Raw genomic sequence first — 23,925 nt, 5'->3', positions numbered from 1 at the left:
AATGGGGAAGGGTCGCTGTCTAAGACCTTTCTACCACAGCGCACCGAGAGACTGGGAACTGTTTAGAGCCCCTCGGGCTGTACAGCTCAAAATGAAAGGCTGTAAATGATTGTAATATTGTTTGTACTGATGCACCTGGTGATACATTTTGTAAAAGTTTAACCTGGATTGTACCCTTGTAATGTTGTTTTTGAAATGGTTTGGAATGTGATTGAAGATATTTTATGAATAAAGTATATTTTTACAAAAAAAAATCTGTTCTTATCAGTTTAATATCTGATACGTCCCTTATCTGGGGACCATATATTAAATTGATTTTTGGAGCAGGGAGATGGAATAGGGGCTTGCTCCGTCCACTCCACGCATCGACCCGGTATTGCAGTATCTCTGGGAATGGTGCACCACCCCTTTCCAGGGGATTTTCAATGCTAAAAATAGTTTTCTTACAAACATCTGCTTTCTTTACTTTTCAACATGCACATCTTTCAAAACACAACTTTCTTTCTTTCTCACTCACCCGCACCATCTACACACAAAAAACACGCACGCTCACCCAACGCTCACAGACACCACTCTCATCTCACAAACACTCTACCTCACTCATACAAAAACATTTTTCACTTGCAAATACACCTCTCAAACACTCTCTCAGCTGCACCTTTCGCCTCACAACATTTTCAACCAGCTCTCTGCTGCCGCTCCCGCCCGCTGCTGCTGCTGCTGCTGATACAGCAACAGTCAAAACTCACACCTCAAAGCTCACACACTTTACACAGCTACTCGGAAACGTCTACATCCACGTTCACACAATCCTTACACTGCACAAGGAGCCCATTCCGCCCGTCGTGACTGCACCAGCTCTCCCAATGAACATTTCACTTCGTGCCATTCTCCTGCCTTCTCCACGTAACCCAGCACATGCTTTCTTTTCAAATAATCATCTCATTCCCTCTTCAATTGAACCTGCCTCCGCCACGCTATCAGGCGGTGCATTCCAGACCCTGACCACTCGCTGCTCCTATCACTTTTGCTTCTTCTGCTAGTTACTTTAAACCTGTGCCCGCTCCTTCTCGATCCTTTCATCGGTGCAAGCAGTTTCTCCCTATCTACTCTCTCCAGATACCTCATGATTTTCAATACCTCTATCAAGTCTCCTCTCAGACTTCTTTTCCCCAAGGAATACAGTCCCAACTTCTCCAATCTTACTTCATAACTCAACTTCCTCGCCCCTGGAACCAAACTCGTAAACCTCTTCTGCACTCTCTCCAATGCCTTCACTACCCTCCTAAAATGCAAGTCAAAATGCAATCCATCAGAGTCAGCATGGCTTTATGAAGACTAAATCGTGTTTGACTAAATCGCTAGAGTTCTTTGAAGATGTGACAAGCAAAGTGGATAATGGCGATCCTGTAGATGTAGTATGTCTGGACTTCCAGAAGGCATTTGATAAGGTGCCGCACAAAAGATTAATACACAAGATAAGATCACACGCAGCTAAGGGTAATATATTTGCTTGGATAGAGCTTTGGCTAACCAACAGAAAGCAGAGAGTCAGGATAAATGGGTCTTTTGTGGATGGCAAGCTGTAACTAGTGGGGTGCCACAGGGTTCGGTCCTTGGGCCCCAACTATTTACTTGGATTCAGGAGTAGAAGGTACCATAGCTAAATTTGCAGATGACACCAAAATAGGTGGGAAAGTAAGTTGCAGTGAAGAAATGAGAAATTTACAAATGGATATGGACAGGTTAGGTGAATGGGCCAAAATTTGGCAGATGGAGTTTAACGTGGATAAGTGAGGTTATCCAGTTCAGCTCCTACAGGCAATGGTCACGGTGGTGGTCCCACGGGCCATCGATCTGGTCGGGCGGAAACGACTCTCGTTCCTCCGGCCTGGGTATTCTGCTGCGGGGAGGCAACTTCACCGTCTCCGAGGTCAAGGAGGTGGTGGGCGGGCGACTCCTGGTAGCAGACGTAATGTACAAGAACGCTCCACTCCGGTTAATTAACGTGTATGGCCCGTCACAAGGAGCTGAGCGGCTGGAGGTTTTTCAGCAGCTCCCACTGCTGCTGGCGACCTCCAGGCCGGTCATTCTGGGCGGGGACTTCAACTGCATCATCGATGCGGCTGGACGATCCGGCAGGGCCGGAAGCAGATTGGACGCTACGTCCAGATCCCTGATGGAAACAGTTAAGGATGCCAAGCTGCACGACGTCTTCAGCAACCCTGCAGACGGAGCGCAGCGTAGATACACCTGGTCGCGGCCAGACGGGTCCATTCGTTCCAGGATAGACTTCCTCTTTGTGTCCCGTGCATTCACAGTCAGATCCACCGAGGTCAAGCCGGTGTTCTTCTCTGACCACTGCATCCTACTGGCGGACTGCCACTTGGAGAAGGACCTGAGGGTGGGCAGGGGGGCATGGAAGCTATTCGTGCAACTGCTGACCCCAGAGAACATTGAGGAGCTCAAGAGGGCTTATGAAGGTTGGAGAACCATGAAACCCCTCTTTGAGTCCCTGACACACTGGTGGGAAGCGATCAAGGGAAACACCAAGAGGTTTTTCATCCTCAAAAGCATCCAGAAAGCTAGAAAGGAAGAGAGGGAAATGTCCCGACTCCAGAAAAACATGCAGAATCTGCTCCGGCTGCAGTCGGTGGGGGTCGATGTCAAGGAAGAACTCCAAGAGGTGAAGAGCCAGCAAGCCTCGCACTTTGCCTCCAAGAACATCTTCCGTTCCAGAGTCCGCTCCGTGGAGCAGGATGAGACGTGCTCACGTTTCTTCTTCCAAAAGGAACAGAGAGAGAGCTCTGTGTTCAGCAGCCTGAATGAAGAAGACAGATCAGTAAAGTCAGCGCAGTCCGACATTTTGAGGATCAGCAAATCCTTTTATGCCGGATTTTATGACGTGAAGCCGACGGACAGCACGGCCTCCCAGTCCTCCTTGTCCTCTATCACGGAGGTCTTAGGCGACAGTACACGGGAGAGGCTGGACAAACCGCGAACTCCTGACGAACTGACTTAGGCCCTTGAGTCCTTCGAGAAGAGTAAATCTCCCCAGAAGCGACGGCTTGCCGGCGGAGTTGTATTGGGCTCTGTGGGACTGGATGGGCCCAGACCTGCTAGGGGTGTACGAGAGTATGCTCCTGGCCGGCAGTATGTCAGAATCCATGAGGAAAGGCATCATCACCCTCATGTACAAGCACAAGGAAGAAAGGGAGGAAATTAGAAATTGGCGACCCATTTCACTGTTGAATGTGGACTATAAGATTCTGTCCAAGGTCATCGCCAATCGGGTCAAATCCGCTCTGGAATTGGTGATACACCCTGACCAGACCTGCACTGTGCCGGGCAGGAAGATCTCTGACAGCCTGGCGCTGCTCAGGGATACGATTGCCTATGTGCAGGACAGGGGTGTGGACACCTGCCTCATCAGCCTGGATTAGGAGAAAGCCTTTGACAGAATATCGCACACCTACATGGTGGATGTGCTCTCAAAATGGGGTTTGGGGAGGGAATTCGCAATTGGATCCAGTTGGATCCTACTCTACACTAACATCAGTAGCGCAGTCTCAATCAATGGGTGGGAATCAGATAGCTTTCCAATTAAATCTGGAGTCAGGCAGGGCTGTCCTCTCTCGCCTGTTCTTTGCTGAGTCCATCAGGAAGGATCCGGGCATTAGAGGAGTTACGATCCCAGGCAGTGGAGGCACTCAGATCAAAGCCTCCCTGTACATGGACGATGTCGCCGTCTTCTGTTCTGATCCGCTGTCGGTGTGCAGACTGATCCACATCTGCGACCAGTTCGAACTGGACTCGGGAGCCAAGGTAAATCGTGGGAAGAGCGAGGCCGTGTTCTTTGGGAACTGGGCTGACCGATCCTTTGTCCCCTTCACCGTCAGTGCTGACGGCCTGAAGGTGCTGGGGATATGGTTCAGAGGGACCGGGGTATGCGTTAGAAACTGGAAGGATCCAGTGTCTATGGTGAAAAGGAAACTGGGAATCTGGGAGCGACGCTTCCTCTCCGTTGCGGGTAAGAACCTGGTCATCAGGTGTGAGGCACTCTCGCTGTTGCTGTACATGGCGCAGGTCTGGCCCATTCCAGACTGCTGCGCGACGGCGATCACCCGAGCCATCTTCCGCTTTATCTGGAGGTCGAAAATGGATCGTGTCCGCAGGGACGCGCTGTATAAGCCTCTAGATAAAGGGGGAATAAACGTGCCCAACATCGCCCTCACACTGATGGCCACCTTTGTGTGCGGCTGTATCAAGCTGTGCGTAGACCCTCGGTACGCAAACACCAGGTGTCACTACGTGCTGAGGTTCTACCTGTCCCCGGTTTAGCGAAGGATGGGTGTGGCCACGCTGCCGCGGAACGCTCCAAGTAGTTGGACCGTGCCGTACCACCTGTCCCTGGTGGAAAACTTTATGCAGAAAAACACCTTTGACCCCAAGTCCATCAGGCAGTGGTCGGCACGTAACGTCCTATAGGCCCTGCGGGGAAAGGAGATGGTGGATCCTGTGCGATGTTTCCCCGAGCAGACTGTCAAAGTCGTTTGGCAGAATGCCTCGTCTCCAGAACTTTCCAACAAGCACCAAGACGTAGCTTGGCTGGTGGTGAGAAATGCCCTCCCCGTCAGATCCTTCCTGAAGTCTCACCCTCTCTGCATGTTGACCTCGAGGTGGCTGTCGTGGGGACGAGACCGTTGTTCACCTCTTTGTGGAATGTGCGTTTGCAAAGAAGGTCTGCAGAGAGTTGCCGTGGTTTTTGTCGCGGTTCATCCCAAGCAGTTCTGTGACACAGGTCTCTGTGCTCTACGTGTTGATCCCAGGGACAGGGACGCACATCGAGACAAGCAGGTGGAGGATCATCTACTCGGTGAAAGACGCTCTTTGGTCTGCCCGAAACTTGTTGGTCTTCCAGTGCAATGAGTTGTCCCCAGCAGAGTGTTGCAGACTGGCTGGCACATTCCAAGGCCGAGGACTACGTGCTGAGGGACGCACTAAAGCTTGGGGCAGCCGCCACAAATGCGCAGTGGGGAACGGTCGCTGTCTAAGACCTTTCAGCCATAGTGCACCGAGGGACTGGGAAAGGTATAGACCCCTCGGCCTGAAAGACTCACATTGAATGTATGCGGTGAATATTACATTTATCACAATTGTATTGAAGCACCTCAGAGTGCAACATGATCTATGTAGATAACTTGAAGACTATTGCACTGTCTGACTGCCTGTAATGAGCATGTTGAAATGTCTGTAATGTTCATTGATCGTATTGAAGCGTCGCAGGGTGCGACATGATCTATTTGAAAAACTGGAATATGATTGCACTTTTTGCGATGGCCATTTTGAAATGTTTTGTAATGTTCTTTCAGATATTTTATGGATAAGGTATATTTTTCCACAAAAAAACGACAACAGTTACAAAGAAAACCAACAGCAGCAACAACAGCTCTTCTCCACAGTCTGAATTAGAATTTCAGAGTCAGAAAACAGAGCAAAAAAACACGCAGCGTCCTGAAATGACAAACCTGAAATGAAAGTGTACTTAGTGTATCAAGCCTTTAAACTGCATTGCTGAAAACTCCTTCCTGCCTGCTAGTGCAACAAGATGCTGCAAAGTATATTACACAGCGAATCAGGCCTTCAGTCGTCTTGACTTGTGCAGCTCCAGTGACTTCAGGCCTCCAAAAGCAGGCCAGTATTTGAAAGGGCTCCTCTTGACAAGTGTAAGACCCTGATCAAACTAAATATTTTAATTTTCTTAACCAGTGAGATTGAACGAACCGTGATGCATGTCCAAGACAAAATAGAATATAAAGCAATGTAAAGTAAATTAATAACAAATTGAGAAAGTAAATATGGAACACAAAATATTTTAAAACTAGGGCACAGGTTAAAAACATGATCCTAATTTCTGTTGAACTGAATGAGGCGAGTCATTACAGTGCGTGACCGATTTGTTTAAGTGTGCGGGCCCATTAAACTTTTTGCACAGCCGCGCAAATTTAAAGGGGCTTATGTGGCGGTGTGTCTGTGAGGAAACCTTACTGAGGTAAAAGGTGATTGAAAAAGTCAAGCCTTTCTCCCCTAGCAGTTACCACTGAGGACAGAAATAATACCGAGCGCTGATCTATCACCGAGCACTGAGGCCGGCCAAGGGGAGGCATCTGAAAGCTGCAGAGAGAGCAAGAAGCCAGGATGGACGACTGAGAATACTGGCTGAGATAGACAGCAAAAACTGTGACACAAGCTCAGGTAAGCGTGGTGTTTTGCAGTTCAAGTTCATCACTTTGTGACAGTATAGGTATTTTTCACTTTCCTAGGATAAGGCTGTTCCCTTTCTAGAAGTTAGAAACAGCCGTGCAGATGTATTTTCTGCGCTCCTTTGCTTGCCTGCTGAATAGGACTGATGGGAGGGGAAAAGGTGATTAAAAGAGAGCCGACATCATTGCAGGCTGGCAGATGGTGTGCTGTGCTGTGCACGCAGGTGGTTTTGTTGTTTGGCTTGTGTGTGACTTCTGGTTGAAGCTGAAAGATTTCTAAAATTTTGAAGGAAATAATCTTCGAGAAGGGGAGAAACATTTTCAACATTTTAACAGGATCTAAGGCTGTTCGCTGTGTCGTACCTGTACTTATCCTTGCTGCCACCTGCCTTCTCACTGCTGATCATCATCTTGTGTTATTATAATGATATAATGCATTGGACTTATTTACTGTGACTTCATAACATGACACATTTCCCTTCTGGTGATGTCATGCTGACATCCCGTAAAGGAAATAGACCAACAGTCAGCCCAAAAGAAGGCCCAATGCCAAGCAAAGGAAGCCCATAAACGAGGATGCTAGACAGCTCGTACAAAAGAAAGCAGGGCATCAGGAAACAACTCAACAGCAGCTGACGTAGTACTCTCCAGGTTCAGTGCAGGAGAAGCACTGGAATCAGTAAAAAGTAATGCCCCTACATGTCTGAACATACAACTTAGGAGCAAGAGTAGGCCACTGGGCCCCAAGAGCCTGCTCCACTACTCAGAAGATCATGGCTGATCCGATTGTAACCTCAACCCCACATTCCTGCCTACCAGCGATAACCTTCCAACCCCGCCTTGTTAATCTATCCAGCTCTGTCTTGAAAATATTCAAAGACTCTGTTTCCACCACCTTTCGAGGAAGAGAGTTCCAAGGACTCTCTACACTCTGGGAGAAACGCTGCTGACTTTGCCTTCCCTGTAGATGTGGAAGGACTTTAGCTGCATACCTGGTCAGCTGGCAAGCTCCACAGACCGATCGGCGCAGGCTTGGAGGGCCGAAGGGCCTGTTCCTGTGCTGTACTTTTTTTTCTTCTTTGTTCTTTGACTGCTCAAGCTGAAAGCAAAGACAAAAATACAGCAGGCCTCGATCGAAGAACTCCTCTGCGCTGTGAGCTAGTTGCTCACACGGAAACTCAGCTACAAAGACTCATGGATTGTCTCTCATGCCTGTCACGTGTTCTCCCTTGTGACTGAGTGTTTCTCGAAATTTTCCATTACCTGCCAGTTACACGACACATCTAGCGCAACCGTAGACAGCGACCTTTCTCCATTACGCCTTTGCCCCAAACTTTAGTGCGTCCCTCAGCACGTAGTCCTGGACCTTGGAATGTGCCAACTCTTTGCAATGGAAGACCAACAAGTTTCGGACAGCCAAAGAGTGTCTTTCACCGAGTGGATCCTCCGGCGGTAGTTGATGTTTGTCTCGGCGTGTGTCCCTGGGAACAGCCCCTGGAGCACAGAGTCCATACCTGTGTCACGGAACTGCTCGGGATGCACCTCGACAAGAACCACGGCCACTCTCTTCAGAGTTCTGGTGATGAGGCATTCTGCCAAATGACCCTGACGGTCTGTTCGGCGAACCGTCCGCCGGAATCCACCATCTCCTTTTCCCGCAGGGCCTCTAGGGTGATACGTGCTAACCACTGCCTGATGGACTTGCGGACAAAGGTGTTTCTCTGCATAAGTTTTTCCACACGGGGCAGGTGATACGGCACTTGGAGCGTTCCGCGGCAGGGTGGCCAGACCCATCCTTCGCAACACCAGGGACAGGTAGAACCTCAGCACGTAGTGACGCTTGGTGTTTGGGTCTACACACAGCTTGATACTGCCATACACAAAGGTGGCCATCAGGATGAGGGTGATGTTGGGCATGTTTTTTCCCCCTTCATCCAGAGTTTTTTTACATCATGTCCCTGCAAACAGGATCAACTTTTGACCTCCAGATAAAGCGGAAGATGGCTGGCGTGATCGCCACAGCGCAGGAGTGAGGAATGGGCCAGACCCGCGCCACGTACAGCAACACCTGTCCCTGGTGGAAAAATTTATGCAGAAAAACACCTTTGACCACAAGTCCATCAGGCAGTGGTCAGCACGTAACGTCCTAGAGGCCCTGAGGGAAAAGGAGAGGGTGGACCCTGTGGGATGGTTCCCCGAGCAGACTGTCAAAGTCATTTGGCAGAATGCCTCATCGCCAGAACTTTCCAACAAGCACCAAGACGTAGCTTGGCTGGTGGTGAGAAAGGCCCTCCCCGTCAGATCCTTCCTACACGCCAGGAGGCTCACCCCCTCTGCACGTTGCCCTCGAGGTGGCTGTGGTGGGGAAGAGACCGTTGTTCACCTCCTTGTGGATTGTGCCTTTGCAAAGAAAGTCTGGAGAGAGATGCAGTGGTTGCTGTCGAGGTTCATCCCGAGCAGTTCTGTGACACAGGACTCTGTGCTCTACGGGCTGTTCCCAGGGACACACACCGAGACAAACATCGACTGCAGCTGGAGGATCATCAACTCGGTGAAAGAGGCGCTTTGGTCTGCCCGAAACTTGTTGGTCTTCCAGCACAAAGAGTTGTCCCCGACCGATTGTTGCGGACTGGCACAATCCAAAGTCCAGGACTACGTGCTGAGGGACGCACTAAAGCTTGGGGCAGCTGCCGCAAAGGCGCAATGGGGAAGGGTCGCTGTCTAAGACCTTTCTACCACAGCGCACCGAGAGACTGGGAACTGTTTAGAGCCCCTCGGGCTGTACAGCTCAAAATGAAAGGCTGTAAATGATTGTAATATTGTTTGTACTGATGCACCTGGTGATACATTTTGTAAAAGTTTAACCTGGATTGTACCCTTGTAATGTTGTTTTTGAAATGGTTTGGAATGTGATTGAAGATATTTTATGAATAAAGTATATTTTTACAAAAAAAAATCTGTTCTTATCAGTTTAATATCTGATACGTCCCTTATCTGGGGACCATATATTAAATTGATTTTTGGAGCAGGGAGATGGAATAGGGGCTTGCTCCGTCCACTCCACGCATCGACCCGGTATTGCAGTATCTCTGGGAATGGTGCACCACCCCTTTCCAGGGGATTTTCAATGCTAAAAATAGTTTTCTTACAAACATCTGCTTTCTTTACTTTTCAACATGCACATCTTTCAAAACACAACTTTCTTTCTTTCTCACTCACCCGCACCATCTACACACAAAAAACACGCACGCTCACCCAACGCTCACAGACACCACTCTCATCTCACAAACACTCTACCTCACTCATACAAAAACATTTTTCACTTGCAAATACACCTCTCAAACACTCTCTCAGCTGCACCTTTCGCCTCACAACATTTTCAACCAGCTCTCTGCTGCCGCTCCCGCCCGCTGCTGCTGCTGCTGCTGATACAGCAACAGTCAAAACTCACACCTCAAAGCTCACACACTTTACACAGCTACTCGGAAACGTCTACATCCACGTTCACACAATCCTTACACTGCACAAGGAGCCCATTCCGCCCGTCGTGACTGCACCAGCTCTCCCAATGAACATTTCACTTCGTGCCATTCTCCTGCCTTCTCCACGTAACCCAGCACATGCTTTCTTTTCAAATAATCATCTCATTCCCTCTTCAATTGAACCTGCCTCCGCCACGCTATCAGGCGGTGCATTCCAGACCCTGACCACTCGCTGCTCCTATCACTTTTGCTTCTTCTGCTAGTTACTTTAAACCTGTGCCCGCTCCTTCTCGATCCTTTCATCGGTGCAAGCAGTTTCTCCCTATCTACTCTCTCCAGATACCTCATGATTTTCAATACCTCTATCAAGTCTCCTCTCAGACTTCTTTTCCCCAAGGAATACAGTCCCAACTTCTCCAATCTTACTTCATAACTCAACTTCCTCGCCCCTGGAACCAAACTCGTAAACCTCTTCTGCACTCTCTCCAATGCCTTCACTACCCTCCTAAAATGCAAGTCAAAATGCAATCCATCAGAGTCAGCATGGCTTTATGAAGACTAAATCGTGTTTGACTAAATCGCTAGAGTTCTTTGAAGATGTGACAAGCAAAGTGGATAATGGCGATCCTGTAGATGTAGTATGTCTGGACTTCCAGAAGGCATTTGATAAGGTGCCGCACAAAAGATTAATACACAAGATAAGATCACACGCAGCTAAGGGTAATATATTTGCTTGGATAGAGCTTTGGCTAACCAACAGAAAGCAGAGAGTCAGGATAAATGGGTCTTTTGTGGATGGCAAGCTGTAACTAGTGGGGTGCCACAGGGTTCGGTCCTTGGGCCCCAACTATTTACTTGGATTCAGGAGTAGAAGGTACCATAGCTAAATTTGCAGATGACACCAAAATAGGTGGGAAAGTAAGTTGCAGTGAAGAAATGAGAAATTTACAAATGGATATGGACAGGTTAGGTGAATGGGCCAAAATTTGGCAGATGGAGTTTAACGTGGATAAGTGAGGTTATCCAGTTCAGCTCCTACAGGCAATGGTCACGGTGGTGGTCCCACGGGCCATCGATCTGGTCGGGCGGAAACGACTCTCGTTCCTCCGGCCTGGGTATTCTGCTGCGGGGAGGCAACTTCACCGTCTCCGAGGTCAAGGAGGTGGTGGGCGGGCGACTCCTGGTAGCAGACGTAATGTACAAGAACGCTCCACTCCGGTTAATTAACGTGTATGGCCCGTCACAAGGAGCTGAGCGGCTGGAGGTTTTTCAGCAGCTCCCACTGCTGCTGGCGACCTCCAGGCCGGTCATTCTGGGCGGGGACTTCAACTGCATCATCGATGCGGCTGGACGATCCGGCAGGGCCGGAAGCAGATTGGACGCTACGTCCAGATCCCTGATGGAAACAGTTAAGGATGCCAAGCTGCACGACGTCTTCAGCAACCCTGCAGACGGAGCGCAGCGTAGATACACCTGGTCGCGGCCAGACGGGTCCATTCGTTCCAGGATAGACTTCCTCTTTGTGTCCCGTGCATTCACAGTCAGATCCACCGAGGTCAAGCCGGTGTTCTTCTCTGACCACTGCATCCTACTGGCGGACTGCCACTTGGAGAAGGACCTGAGGGTGGGCAGGGGGGCATGGAAGCTATTCGTGCAACTGCTGACCCCAGAGAACATTGAGGAGCTCAAGAGGGCTTATGAAGGTTGGAGAACCATGAAACCCCTCTTTGAGTCCCTGACACACTGGTGGGAAGCGATCAAGGGAAACACCAAGAGGTTTTTCATCCTCAAAAGCATCCAGAAAGCTAGAAAGGAAGAGAGGGAAATGTCCCGACTCCAGAAAAACATGCAGAATCTGCTCCGGCTGCAGTCGGTGGGGGTCGATGTCAAGGAAGAACTCCAAGAGGTGAAGAGCCAGCAAGCCTCGCACTTTGCCTCCAAGAACATCTTCCGTTCCAGAGTCCGCTCCGTGGAGCAGGATGAGACGTGCTCACGTTTCTTCTTCCAAAAGGAACAGAGAGAGAGCTCTGTGTTCAGCAGCCTGAATGAAGAAGACAGATCAGTAAAGTCAGCGCAGTCCGACATTTTGAGGATCAGCAAATCCTTTTATGCCGGATTTTATGACGTGAAGCCGACGGACAGCACGGCCTCCCAGTCCTCCTTGTCCTCTATCACGGAGGTCTTAGGCGACAGTACACGGGAGAGGCTGGACAAACCGCGAACTCCTGACGAACTGACTTAGGCCCTTGAGTCCTTCGAGAAGAGTAAATCTCCCCAGAAGCGACGGCTTGCCGGCGGAGTTGTATTGGGCTCTGTGGGACTGGATGGGCCCAGACCTGCTAGGGGTGTACGAGAGTATGCTCCTGGCCGGCAGTATGTCAGAATCCATGAGGAAAGGCATCATCACCCTCATGTACAAGCACAAGGAAGAAAGGGAGGAAATTAGAAATTGGCGACCCATTTCACTGTTGAATGTGGACTATAAGATTCTGTCCAAGGTCATCGCCAATCGGGTCAAATCCGCTCTGGAATTGGTGATACACCCTGACCAGACCTGCACTGTGCCGGGCAGGAAGATCTCTGACAGCCTGGCGCTGCTCAGGGATACGATTGCCTATGTGCAGGACAGGGGTGTGGACACCTGCCTCATCAGCCTGGATTAGGAGAAAGCCTTTGACAGAATATCGCACACCTACATGGTGGATGTGCTCTCAAAATGGGGTTTGGGGAGGGAATTCGCAATTGGATCCAGTTGGATCCTACTCTACACTAACATCAGTAGCGCAGTCTCAATCAATGGGTGGGAATCAGATAGCTTTCCAATTAAATCTGGAGTCAGGCAGGGCTGTCCTCTCTCGCCTGTTCTTTGCTGAGTCCATCAGGAAGGATCCGGGCATTAGAGGAGTTACGATCCCAGGCAGTGGAGGCACTCAGATCAAAGCCTCCCTGTACATGGACGATGTCGCCGTCTTCTGTTCTGATCCGCTGTCGGTGTGCAGACTGATCCACATCTGCGACCAGTTCGAACTGGACTCGGGAGCCAAGGTAAATCGTGGGAAGAGCGAGGCCGTGTTCTTTGGGAACTGGGCTGACCGATCCTTTGTCCCCTTCACCGTCAGTGCTGACGGCCTGAAGGTGCTGGGGATATGGTTCAGAGGGACCGGGGTATGCGTTAGAAACTGGAAGGATCCAGTGTCTATGGTGAAAAGGAAACTGGGAATCTGGGAGCGACGCTTCCTCTCCGTTGCGGGTAAGAACCTGGTCATCAGGTGTGAGGCACTCTCGCTGTTGCTGTACATGGCGCAGGTCTGGCCCATTCCAGACTGCTGCGCGACGGCAATCACCCGAGCCATCTTCCGCTTTATCTGGAGGTCGAAAATGGATCGTGTCCGCAGGGACGCGCTGTATAAGCCTCTAGATAAAGGGGGAATAAACGTGCCCAACATCGCCCTCACACTGATGGCCACCTTTGTGTGCGGCTGTATCAAGCTGTGCGTAGACCCTCGGTACGCAAACACCAGGTGTCACTACGTGCTGAGGTTCTACCTGTCCCCGGTTTAGCGAAGGATGGGTGTGGCCACGCTGCCGCGGAACGCTCCAAGTAGTTGGATCGTGCCGTACCACCTGTCCCTGGTGGAAAACTTTATGCAGAAAAACACCTTTGACCCCAAGTCCATCAGGCAGTGGTCGGCACGTAACGTCCTATAGGCCCTGCGGGGAAAGGAGATGGTGGATCCTGTGCGATGTTTCCCCGAGCAGACTGTCAAAGTCGTTTGGCAGAATGCCTCGTCTCCAGAACTTTCCAACAAGCACCAAGACGTAGCTTGGCTGGTGGTGAGAAATGCCCTCCCCGCCAGATCCTTCCTGAAGTCTCACCCTCTCTGCATGTTGACCTCGAGGTGGCTGTCGTGGGGACGAGACCGTTGTTCACCTCTTTGTGGAATGTGCGTTTGCAAAGAAGGTCTGCAGAGAGTTGCCGTGGTTTTTGTCGCGGTTCATCCCAAGCAGTTCTGTGACACAGGTCTCTGTGCTCTACGTGTTGATCCCAGGGACAGGGACGCACATCGAGACAAGCAGGTGGAGGATCATCTACTCGGTGAAAGACGCTCTTTGGTCTGCCCGAAACTTGTTGGTCTTCCAGTGCAATGAGTTGTCCCCAGCAGAGTGTTGCAGACTGGCTGGCACATTCCAAGGCCGAGGACTACGTGCTGAGGGACGCACTAAAGCTTGGGGCAGCCGCCACAAATGCGCAGTGGGGAACGGTCGCTGTCTAAGACCTTTCAGCCATAGTGCACCGAGGGACTGGGAAAGGTATGGACCCCTCGGCCTGAAAGACTCACATTGAATGTATGCAGTGAATATTACATTTATCACAATTGTATTGAAGCACCTCAGAGTGCAACATGATCTATGTAGATAACTTGAATACTATTGCACTGTCTGACTGCCTGTAATGAGCATGTTGAAATGTCTGTAATGTTCATTGATCGTATTGAAGCGTCGCAGGGTGCGACATGATCTATTTGAAAAACTGGAATATGATTGCACTTTTTGCGATGGCCATTTTGAAATGTTTTGTAATGTTCTTTCAGATATTTTATGGATAAGGTATATTTTTCCACAAAAAAACGACAACAGTTACAAAGAAAACCAACAGCAGCAACAACAGCTCTTCTCCACAGTCTGAATTAGAATTTCAGAGTCAGAAAACAGAGCAAAAAAACACGCAGCGTCCTGAAATGACAAACCTGAAATGAAAGTGTACTTAGTGTATCAAGCCTTTAAACTGCATTGCTGAAAACTCCTTCCTGCCTGCTAGTGCAACAAGATGCTGCAAAGTATATTACACAGCGAATCAGGCCTTCAGTCGTCTTGACTTGTGCAGCTCCAGTGACTTCAGGCCTCCAAAAGCAGGCCAGTATTTGAAAGGGCTCCTCTTGACAAGTGTAAGACCCTGATCAAACTAAATATTTTAATTTTCTTAACCAGTGAGATTGAACGAACCGTGATGCATGTCCAAGACAAAATAGAATATAAAGCAATGTAAAGTAAATTAATAACAAATTGAGAAAGTAAATATGGAACACAAAATATTTTAAAACTAGGGCACAGGTTAAAAACATGATCCTAATTTCTGTTGAACTGAATGAGGCGAGTCATTACAGTGCGTGACCGATTTGTTTAAGTGTGCGGGCCCATTAAACTTTTTGCACAGCCGCGCAAATTTAAAGGGGCTTATGTGGCGGTGTGTCTGTGAGGAAACCTCTCCTCATATCTTGTATCCCACTGTGAAACCGTCTTCAGCTCCCAAATTGCACTCAGACAATGTGCTACATTTGCATATTGTGCAGGAGTCGGGGGAGGGGTCATGGGGCTGCCCCTTGTCTCTGTACTTGAAATGGCAGCCAGGCAGCAACTGTAGTGCTTCCTCAAATCCAACCTGAAGAAAAGGCAAGACATGTTGGGTGCTGAGAGGGAGAAGCATTGCCACTTTAGGTTCTACTTGGATTTTACTGAGGTAAAAGGTGATTGAAAAAGTCAAGCCTTTCTCCCCTAGCAGTTACCACTGAGGACAGAAATAATACCGAGCGCTGATCTATCACCGAGCACTGAGGCCGGCCAAGGGGAGGCATCTGAAAGCTGCAGAGAGAGCAAGAAGCCAGGATGGACGACTGAGAATACTGGCTGAGATAGACAGCAAAAACTGTGACACAAGCTCAGGTAAGCGTGGTGTTTTGCAGTTCAAGTTCATCACTTTGTGACAGTATAGGTATTTTTCACTTTCCTAGGATAAGGCTGTTCCCTTTCTAGAAGTTAGAAACAGCCGTGCAGATGTATTTTCTGCGCTCCTTTGCTTGCCTGCTGAATAGGACTGATGGGAGGGGAAAAGGTGATTAAAAGAGAGCCGACATCATTGCAGGCTGGCAGATGGTGTGCTGTGCTGTGCACGCAGGTGGTTTTGTTGTTTGGCTTGTGTGTGACTTCTGGTTGAAGCTGAAAGATTTCTAAAATTTTGAAGGAAATAATCTTCGAGAAGGGGAGAAACATTTTCAACATTTTAACAGGATCTAAGGCTGTTCGCTGTGTCGTACCTGTACTTATCCTTGCTGCCACCTGCCTTCTCACTGCTGATCATCATCTTGTGTTATTATAATGATATAATGCATTGGACTTATTTACTGTGACTTCATAACATGACACATTTCCCTTCTGGTGATGTCATGCTGACATCCCGTAAAGGAAATAGACCAACAGTCAGCCCAAAAGAAGGCCCAATGCCAAGCAAAGGAAGCCCATAAACGAGGATGCTAGACAGCTCGTACAAAAGAAAGCAGGGCATCAGGAAACAACTCAACAGCAGCTGACGTAGTACTCTCCAGGTTCAGTGCAGGAGAAGCACTGGAATCAGTAAAAAGTAATGCCCCTACATGTCTGAACATACAACTTAGGAGCAAGAGTAGGCCACTGGGCCCCAAGAGCCTGCTCCACTACTCAGAAGATCATGGCTGATCCGATTGTAACCTCAACCCCACATTCCTGCCTACCAGCGATAACCTTCCAACCCCGCCTTGTTAATCTATCCAGCTCTGTCTTGAAAATATTCAAAGACTCTGTTTCCACCACCTTTCGAGGAAGAGAGTTCCAAGGACTCTCTACACTCTGGGAGAAACGCTGCTGACTTTGCCTTCCCTGTAGATGTGGAAGGACTTTAGCTGCATACCTGGTCAGCTGGCAAGCTCCACAGACCGATCGGCGCAGGCTTGGAGGGCCGAAGGGCCTGTTCCTGTGCTGTACTTTTTTTTCTTCTTTGTTCTTTGACTGCTCAAGCTGAAAGCAAAGACAAAAATACAGCAGGCCTCGATCGAAGAACTCCTCTGCGCTGTGAGCTAGTTGCTCACACGGAAACTCAGCTACAAAGACTCATGGATTGTCTCTCATGCCTGTCACGTGTTCTCCCTTGTGACTGAGTGTTTCTCGAAATTTTCCATTACCTGCCAGTTACACGACACATCTAGCGCAACCGTAGACAGCGACCTTTCTCCATTACGCCTTTGCCCCAAACTTTAGTGCGTCCCTCAGCACGTAGTCCTGGACCTTGGAATGTGCCAACTCTTTGCAATGGAAGACCAACAAGTTTCGGACAGCCAAAGAGTGTCTTTCACCGAGTGGATCCTCCGGCGGTAGTTGATGTTTGTCTCGGCGTGTGTCCCTGGGAACAGCCCCTGGAGCACAGAGTCCATACCTGTGTCACGGAACTGCTCGGGATGCACCTCGACAAGAACCACGGCCACTCTCTTCAGAGTTCTGGTGATGAGGCATTCTGCCAAATGACCCTGACGGTCTGTTCGGCGAACCGTCCGCCGGAATCCACCATCTCCTTTTCCCGCAGGGCCTCTAGGGTGATACGTGCTAACCACTGCCTGATGGACTTGCAGACAAAGGTGTTTCTCTGCATAAGTTTTTCCACACGGGGCAGGTGATACGGCACTTGGAGCGTTCCGCGGCAGGGTGGCCAGACCCATCCTTCGCAACACCAGGGACAGGTAGAACCTCAGCACGTAGTGACGCTTGGTGTTTGGGTCTACACACAGCTTGATACTGCCATACACAAAGGTGGCCATCAGGATGAGGGTGATGTTGGGCATGTTTTTTCCCCCTTCATCCAGAGTTTTTTTACATCATGTCCCTGCAAACAGGATCCACTTTTGACCTCCAGATAAAGCGGAAGATGGCTGGCGTGATCGCCACAGCGCAGGAGTGAGGAATGGGCCAGACCTGCGCCACGTACAGCAACACCTGTCCCTGGTGGAAAAATTTATGCAGGAAAACACCTTTGACCACAAGTCCATCAGGCAGTGGTCAGCACGTAACGTCCTAGAGGCCCTGAGGGAAAAGGAGTGGGTGGACCCTGTGGGATGGTTCCCCGAGCAGACTGTCAAAGTCATTTGGCAGAATGCCTCATCGCCAGAACTTTCCAACAAACACCAAGACGTGGCTTGGCTGGTGGTGAGAAAGGCCCTCCCCGTCAGATCCTTCCTACACGCCAGGAGGCTCACCCCCTCTGCACGTTGCCCTCGAGGTGGCTGTGGTGGGGAAGAGACCGTTGTTCACCTCCTTGTGGATTGTGCCTTTGCAAAGAAAGTCTGGAGAGAGATGCAGTGGTTGCTGTCGAGGTTCATCCCGAGCAGTTCTGTGACACAGGACTCTGTGCTCTACGGGCTGTTCCCAGGGACACACACCGAGACAAAAATCAACTGCAGCTGGAGGATCATCAACTCGGTGAAAGACGCGCTTTGGTCTACCCGAAACTTGTTGGTCTTCCAGCACAAAGAGTTGTCCCCGACCGATTGTTGCGGACTGGCACAATCCAAAGTCCAGGACTACGTGCTGAGGGACGCACTAAAGCTTGGGGCAGCTGCCGCAAAGGCGCAATGGGGAAGGGTCGCTGTCTAAGACCTTTCTGCCACAGCGCACCGAGAGACTGGGAACTGTTTAGAGCCCCTCGGGCTGTACAGCTCAAAATGAAAGGCTGTAAATGATTGTAATATTGTTTGTACTGATGCACCTGGTGATACATTTTGTAAAAGTTTAACCTGGATTGTACCCTTGTAATGGTGTTTTTGGAATGGTTTGGAATGTGATTGAAGATATTTTATGAATAAAGTATATTTTTGCAAAAAAAAAAAAAAAAAAATCTGTTCTTATCAGTTTAATATCTGATACGTCCCTTATCTGGGGACCATATATTAAATTGATTTTTGGAGCAGGGAGATGGAATAGGGGCTTACTCCGTCCACTCCACGCATCGACCCGGTATTGCAGTATCTCTGGGAATGGTGCACCACCCCTTTCCAGGGGATTTTCAATGCTAAAAATAGTTTTCTTACAAACATCTGCTTTCTTTACTTTTCAACATGCACATCTTTCAAAACACAACTTTCTTTCTTTCTCACTCACCCGCACCATCTACACACAAAAAACACGCACGCTCACCCAACGCTCACAGACACCACTCTCATCTCACAAACACTCTACCTCTTTCACTTGCAAATACACCTCTCAAACACTCTCTCAGCTGCACCTTTCGCCTCACAACATTTTCAACCAGCTCTCTGCTGCCGCTCCCGCCCGCTGCTGCTGCTGCTGCTGATACAGCAACAGTCAAAACTCACACCTCAAAGCTCACACACTTTACACAGCTACTCGGAAACGTCTACATCCACGTTCACACAATCCTTACACTGCACAAGGAGCCCATTCCGCCCGTCGTGACTGCACCAGCTCTCCCAATGAACATTTCACTTCGTGCCATTCTCCTGCCTTCTCCACGTAACCCAGCACATGCTTTCTTTTCAAATAATCATCTCATTCCCTCTTCAATTGAACCTGCCTCCGCCACGCTATCAGGCGGTGCATTCTAGACCCTGACCACTCGCTGCTCCTATCACTTTTGCTTCTTCTGCTAGTTACTTTAAACCTGTGCCCGCTCCTTCTCGATCCTTTCATCGGTGCAAGCAGTTTCTCCCTATCTACTCTCTCCAGATACCTCATGATTTTCAATACCTCTATCAAGTCTCCTCTCAGACTTCTTTTCCCCAAGGAATACAGTCCCAACTTCTCCAATCTTACTTCATAACTCAACTTCCTCGCCCCTGGAACCAAACTCGTAAACCTCTTCTGCACTCTCTCCAATGCCTTCACTACCCTCCTAAAATGCAAGTCAAAATGCAATCCATCAGAGTCAGCATGGCTTTATGAAGACTAAATCGTGTTTGACTAAATCGCTAGAGTTCTTTGAAGATGTGACAAGCAAAGTGGATAATGGCGATCCTGTAGATGTAGTATGTCTGGACTTCCAGAAGGCATTTGATAAGGTGCCGCACAAAAGATTAATACACAAGATAAGATCACACGCAGCTAAGGGTAATATATTTGCTTGGATAGAGCTTTGGCTAACCAACAGAAAGCAGAGAGTCAGGATAAATGGGTCTTTTGTGGATGGCAAGCTGTAACTAGTGGGGTGCCACAGGGTTCGGTCCTTGGGCCCCAACTATTTACTTGGATTCAGGAGTAGAAGGTACCATAGCTAAATTTGCAGATGACACCAAAATAGGTGGGAAAGTAAGTTGCAGTGAAGAAATGAGAAATTTACAAATGGATATGGACAGGTTAGGTGAATGGGCCAAAATTTGGCAGATGGAGTTTAACGTGGATAAGTGAGGTTATCCAGTTCAGCTCCTACAGGCAATGGTCACGGTGGTGGTCCCAAGGGCCATCGATCTGGTCGGGCGGAAATGACTCTCGTTCCTCCGGCCTGGGTATTCTGCTGCGGGGAGGCAACTTCACCGTCTCCGAGGTTAAGGAGGTGGTGGGCGGGCGACTCCTCGTAGCAGACGTAATGTACAAGAACGCTCCACTCCGGTTAATTAACGTGTATGGCCCGTCACAAGGAGCTGAGCGGCTGGAGGTTTTTCAGCAGTTCCCACTGCTGCTGGCGACCTCCAGGCCGGTCATTCTGGGCGGTGACTTCAACTGCATCATCGATGCGGCTGGACGATCCGGCAGGGCCGGCAGCAGATTGGACGCTACGTCCAGATCCCTGATGGAAACAGTTAAGGATGCCAAGCTGCACGACGTCTTCAGCAACCCTGCAGACGGAGCGCAGCGTAGATACACCTGGTCGCGGCCAGACGGGTCCATTCGTTCCAGGATAGACTTCCTCTTTGTGTCCCGTGCATTCACAGTCAGATCCACCGAGGTCAAGCCGGTGTTCTTCTCTGACCACTGCCTCCTACTGGCGGACTGCCACTTGGAGAAGGACCTGAGGGTGGGCAGGGGGGCATGGAAGCTATTCGTGCAACTGCTGACCCCAGAGAACATTGAGGAGCTCAAGAGGGCTTATGAAGGTTGGAGAACCATGAAAACCCTCTTTGAGTCCCTGACACACTGGTGGGAAGCGATCAAGGGAAACACCAAGAGGTTTTTCATCCTCAAAAGCATCCAGAAAGCTAGAAAGGAAGAGAGGGAAATGTCCCGACTCCAGAAAAACATGCAGAATCTGCTCCGGCTGCAGTCGGTGGGGGTCGATGTCAAGGAAGAACTCCAAGAGGTGAAGAGCCAGCAAGCCTCGCACTTTGCCTCGGAGGCCTCCAAGATCATCTTCCGTTCCAGAGTCCGCTCCGTGGAGCAGGATGAGACGTGCTCACGTTTCTTCTTCCAAAAGGAACAGAGAGAGAGCTCTGTGATCAGCAGCCTGAATGAAGAAGACAGATCAGTAAAGTCAGCGCAGTCCGACATTTTGAGGATCAGCAAATCCTTTTATGCCGGATTTTATGACGTGAAGCCGACGGACAGCACGGCCTCCCAGTCCTCCTTGTCCTCTATCACGGAGGTCTTAGGCGACAGTACACGGGAGAGGCTGGACAAACCGCGAACTCCTGACGAACTGACTTAGGCCCTTGAGTCCTTCGAGAAGAGTAAATCTCCCCAGAAGCGACGGCTTGCCGGTGGAGTTATATTCGGCTCTGTGGGACTGGATGGGCCCGGACCTGCTAGAAGTGTACGAGAGTATGCTCCTGGCCGGCAGCATGTCAGAATCCATGAGGAAAGGCATCATCACCCTCATCTACAAGCACAAGGGGGGAAGGGAGGAAATTAGAAATTGGCGACCCATTTCGCTGTTGAATGTGGACTATAAGATTCTGTCCAAGGTCATCGCCAACCGGGTCAAATCCGCTCTGGAATTGGTGATCCACCATGACCAGACCTGCACTGTGCCGGGCAGGAAGATCTCGGACAGCCTCGCGCTGCTCAGGGATACGATTGCCTATGTACAGGACAGGTGTGTGGATACCTGCCTCATCAGCTTGGATCAGGAGAAGGCCTTTGACAGAATATCGCACACCTACATGGTGGATGTGCTCTCCAAATTGGGGTTTGGGGAGGGAATTCGAAATTGGATCCAACTGCTCTACACTAACATCAGTAGCGCAGTCTCGATCAATGGGTGGGAAACAGATAGCTTTCCGATTAAATCTGGAGTCAGGCAGGGCTGTCTTCTCTCGCCTGTTCTTTTCGTGTGTTGCATAGAACCCTTTGCCGAGTCCATCAGGAAGGATCCGGGCATAAGAGGAGTGACGATCCCAGGCAGTGGAGGCACTCAGTTCAAAGCCTCCCTGCACATGGATGATGTCGCCGTCTTCTGCTCGGATCCGCTGTCGGTGCGCAGACTGATCCACATCCGCGACCAGTTCGAACTGGCCTCGGGAGCCAAGGTAAATCGTGGGAAGAGCGAGGCCATGTTCTTTGGGAAGTGGGCTGACCGATCCTTTGTCCCCTTCACTTTTAGGGCTGACGGCCTGAAGGTGCTGGGGATATGGTTCGGAGGGACCGGGGCATGCGTTAGAAACTGGAAGGAGCGAGTGTCTATGGTGAAAAGGAAACTGGGCATGTGGGAGCGACGCTCCCTCTCCATTGCGGGTAAGAACCTGGTCATCAGGTGTGAGGCACTCTCGCTGTTGCTGTACGTAGCGCAGGTCTGGCCCATTCCACACTCCTGCGTGGTGGTGATCACACGAGCCATCTTCCGCTTTATCTGGAGGTCAAAAATGGATCGTGTCCGCAGAGATGCGATGTACAAGCCTCTAGATAAAGGGGGAAAAACCGTGCCCAACATCGCCCTCATGCTGATGGCCACCTTTGTGTGTGGCTGCGTCAAGCGGTGCATAGACTCTCAGTACGCAAACACCAAGTGTCACTACGTGCTGAGGTTCTACCTGTCCCCGGTGTTGCGAAGGATGGGTCTGGCCACGCTGCCGCGGAACGCTCCAAGTAGTTGGACCGTGCCCTACCACCTGTCCCTCGTGGAAAAATTTATGCAGAAAAACACCTTTGACCACAAGTCCATCAGGCAGTGGTCAGCACGTAACGTCCTAGAGGCCCTGAGGGAAAAGGAGAGGGTGGACCCTGTGGGATGGTTCCCCGAGCAGACTGTCAAAGTCATTTGGCAGAATGCCTCATCGCCAGAACTTTCCAACAAGCACCAAGACGTAGCTTGGCTGGTGGTGAGAAAGGCCCTCCCCGTCAGATCCTTCCTACACGTCAGGAGTCTCACCCCCTCTGCACGTTGCCCTCGAGGTGGCTGTGGTGGGGAAGAGACCGTTGTTCACCTCCTTGTGGATTGTGCCTTTGCAAAGAAAGTCTGGAGAGAGATGCAGTGGTTGCTGTTGAGGTTCATCCCGAGCAGTTCTGTGACACGGGACTCTGTGCTCTACGGGCTGTTCCCAGGGACACACACCGAGACAAACATCAACTGCAGCTGGAGGATCATCAACTCGGTGAAAGAGGCGCTTTGGTCTGCCCGAAACTTGTTGGTCTTCCAGCACAAAGAGTTGTCCCCGACCGATTGTTGCGGACTGGCACAATCCAAAGTCCAGGACTACGTGTTGTGGGATGCACTAAATCTTGGAGCAGCTGCCGCAAAGGCGCAATGGGGAAGGGTCGCTGTCTAAGACCTTTCTACCACAGCGCACCGAGGGACTGGGAACTGTTTAAATCCCCTCGGGCTGTACAGCTCAAAATGAAAGGCTGTAAATGATTGTAATATTGTTTGTACTGATGCACCTGGTGATACATTTTGTAAAAGTTTAACCTGGATTGTACCCTTGTAATGTTGTTATTGAAATGGTTTTGAATGTGATTGAAGATTTTTTATGAATAAAGTATATTTTTGCAAAAAAAAGAAAAAAAAGGTTCTCCCAGGACGAGGCTAGCCCATTGCACTTCGGGTGTGCTAACGCCTGCGATGTCCCCAAATGCGGGATACTCGACTGCAAAATTTGTGGTAGTGGGGGACTGCGTTCGCTCTCTCCCCTGATTCACAATTCAAAAAATAGATTTCATATCTTTCATTTTCTCTTCTATTTCCTGTCAGCAACCTTTTCTGAAAAAAAGAAATATATAACCCCCAATGTGTGCTCTTCAAAATCTATACTGGACTGGTTATTTAGTTTTTTCTTTCCTCCTCGCAAATATTATCCAACCCCCATTCTTTTCCTCCCTGTCATTATCAGCCGGCAATTATTCCATCTCTGCATCATTTTCGCCAGACCGTTTGTTTCGTGGCCGCCAAATTACTCGCGCCATTTTTAACCCCGCGTTTGCCCACTCAAAAATCTCTC

The 23,925-nt window shown here is 49.7% G+C and overlaps 1 non-coding gene and 3 pseudogenes across 1 annotated transcript; all 4 read left to right on the top strand.

Annotated features, from left to right (window-relative positions):
* Positions 1-235: 235 nt before the first annotated feature.
* LOC144674229 (U2 spliceosomal RNA) lies at positions 236-407 on the top strand (annotated as a pseudogene).
* An 8,793-nt stretch (positions 408-9,200) lies between these two features.
* LOC144674228 (U2 spliceosomal RNA) lies at positions 9,201-9,372 on the top strand (annotated as a pseudogene).
* Positions 9,373-18,411: 9,039 nt separating this feature from the next.
* LOC144674231 (U2 spliceosomal RNA) lies at positions 18,412-18,593 on the top strand. Its single transcript, XR_013574491.1, has one exon. It is a non-coding gene; the product is annotated as a U2 spliceosomal RNA (small nuclear RNA).
* Positions 18,594-23,468: 4,875 nt separating this feature from the next.
* Positions 23,469-23,620, top strand: LOC144674232 (U1 spliceosomal RNA; annotated as a pseudogene).
* Positions 23,621-23,925: the final 305 nt, after the last annotated feature.

The sequence above is a fragment of the Cetorhinus maximus genome, unplaced genomic scaffold (genome assembly GCF_964194155.1).
Source record: "Cetorhinus maximus unplaced genomic scaffold, sCetMax3.hap1.1 HAP1_SCAFFOLD_592, whole genome shotgun sequence".
Taxonomy (NCBI): domain Eukaryota; kingdom Metazoa; phylum Chordata; class Chondrichthyes; order Lamniformes; family Cetorhinidae; genus Cetorhinus; species Cetorhinus maximus.
Note: the sequence above shows the minus strand (reverse complement) of the source record. Positions and strands in the feature narration are given on the sequence as shown.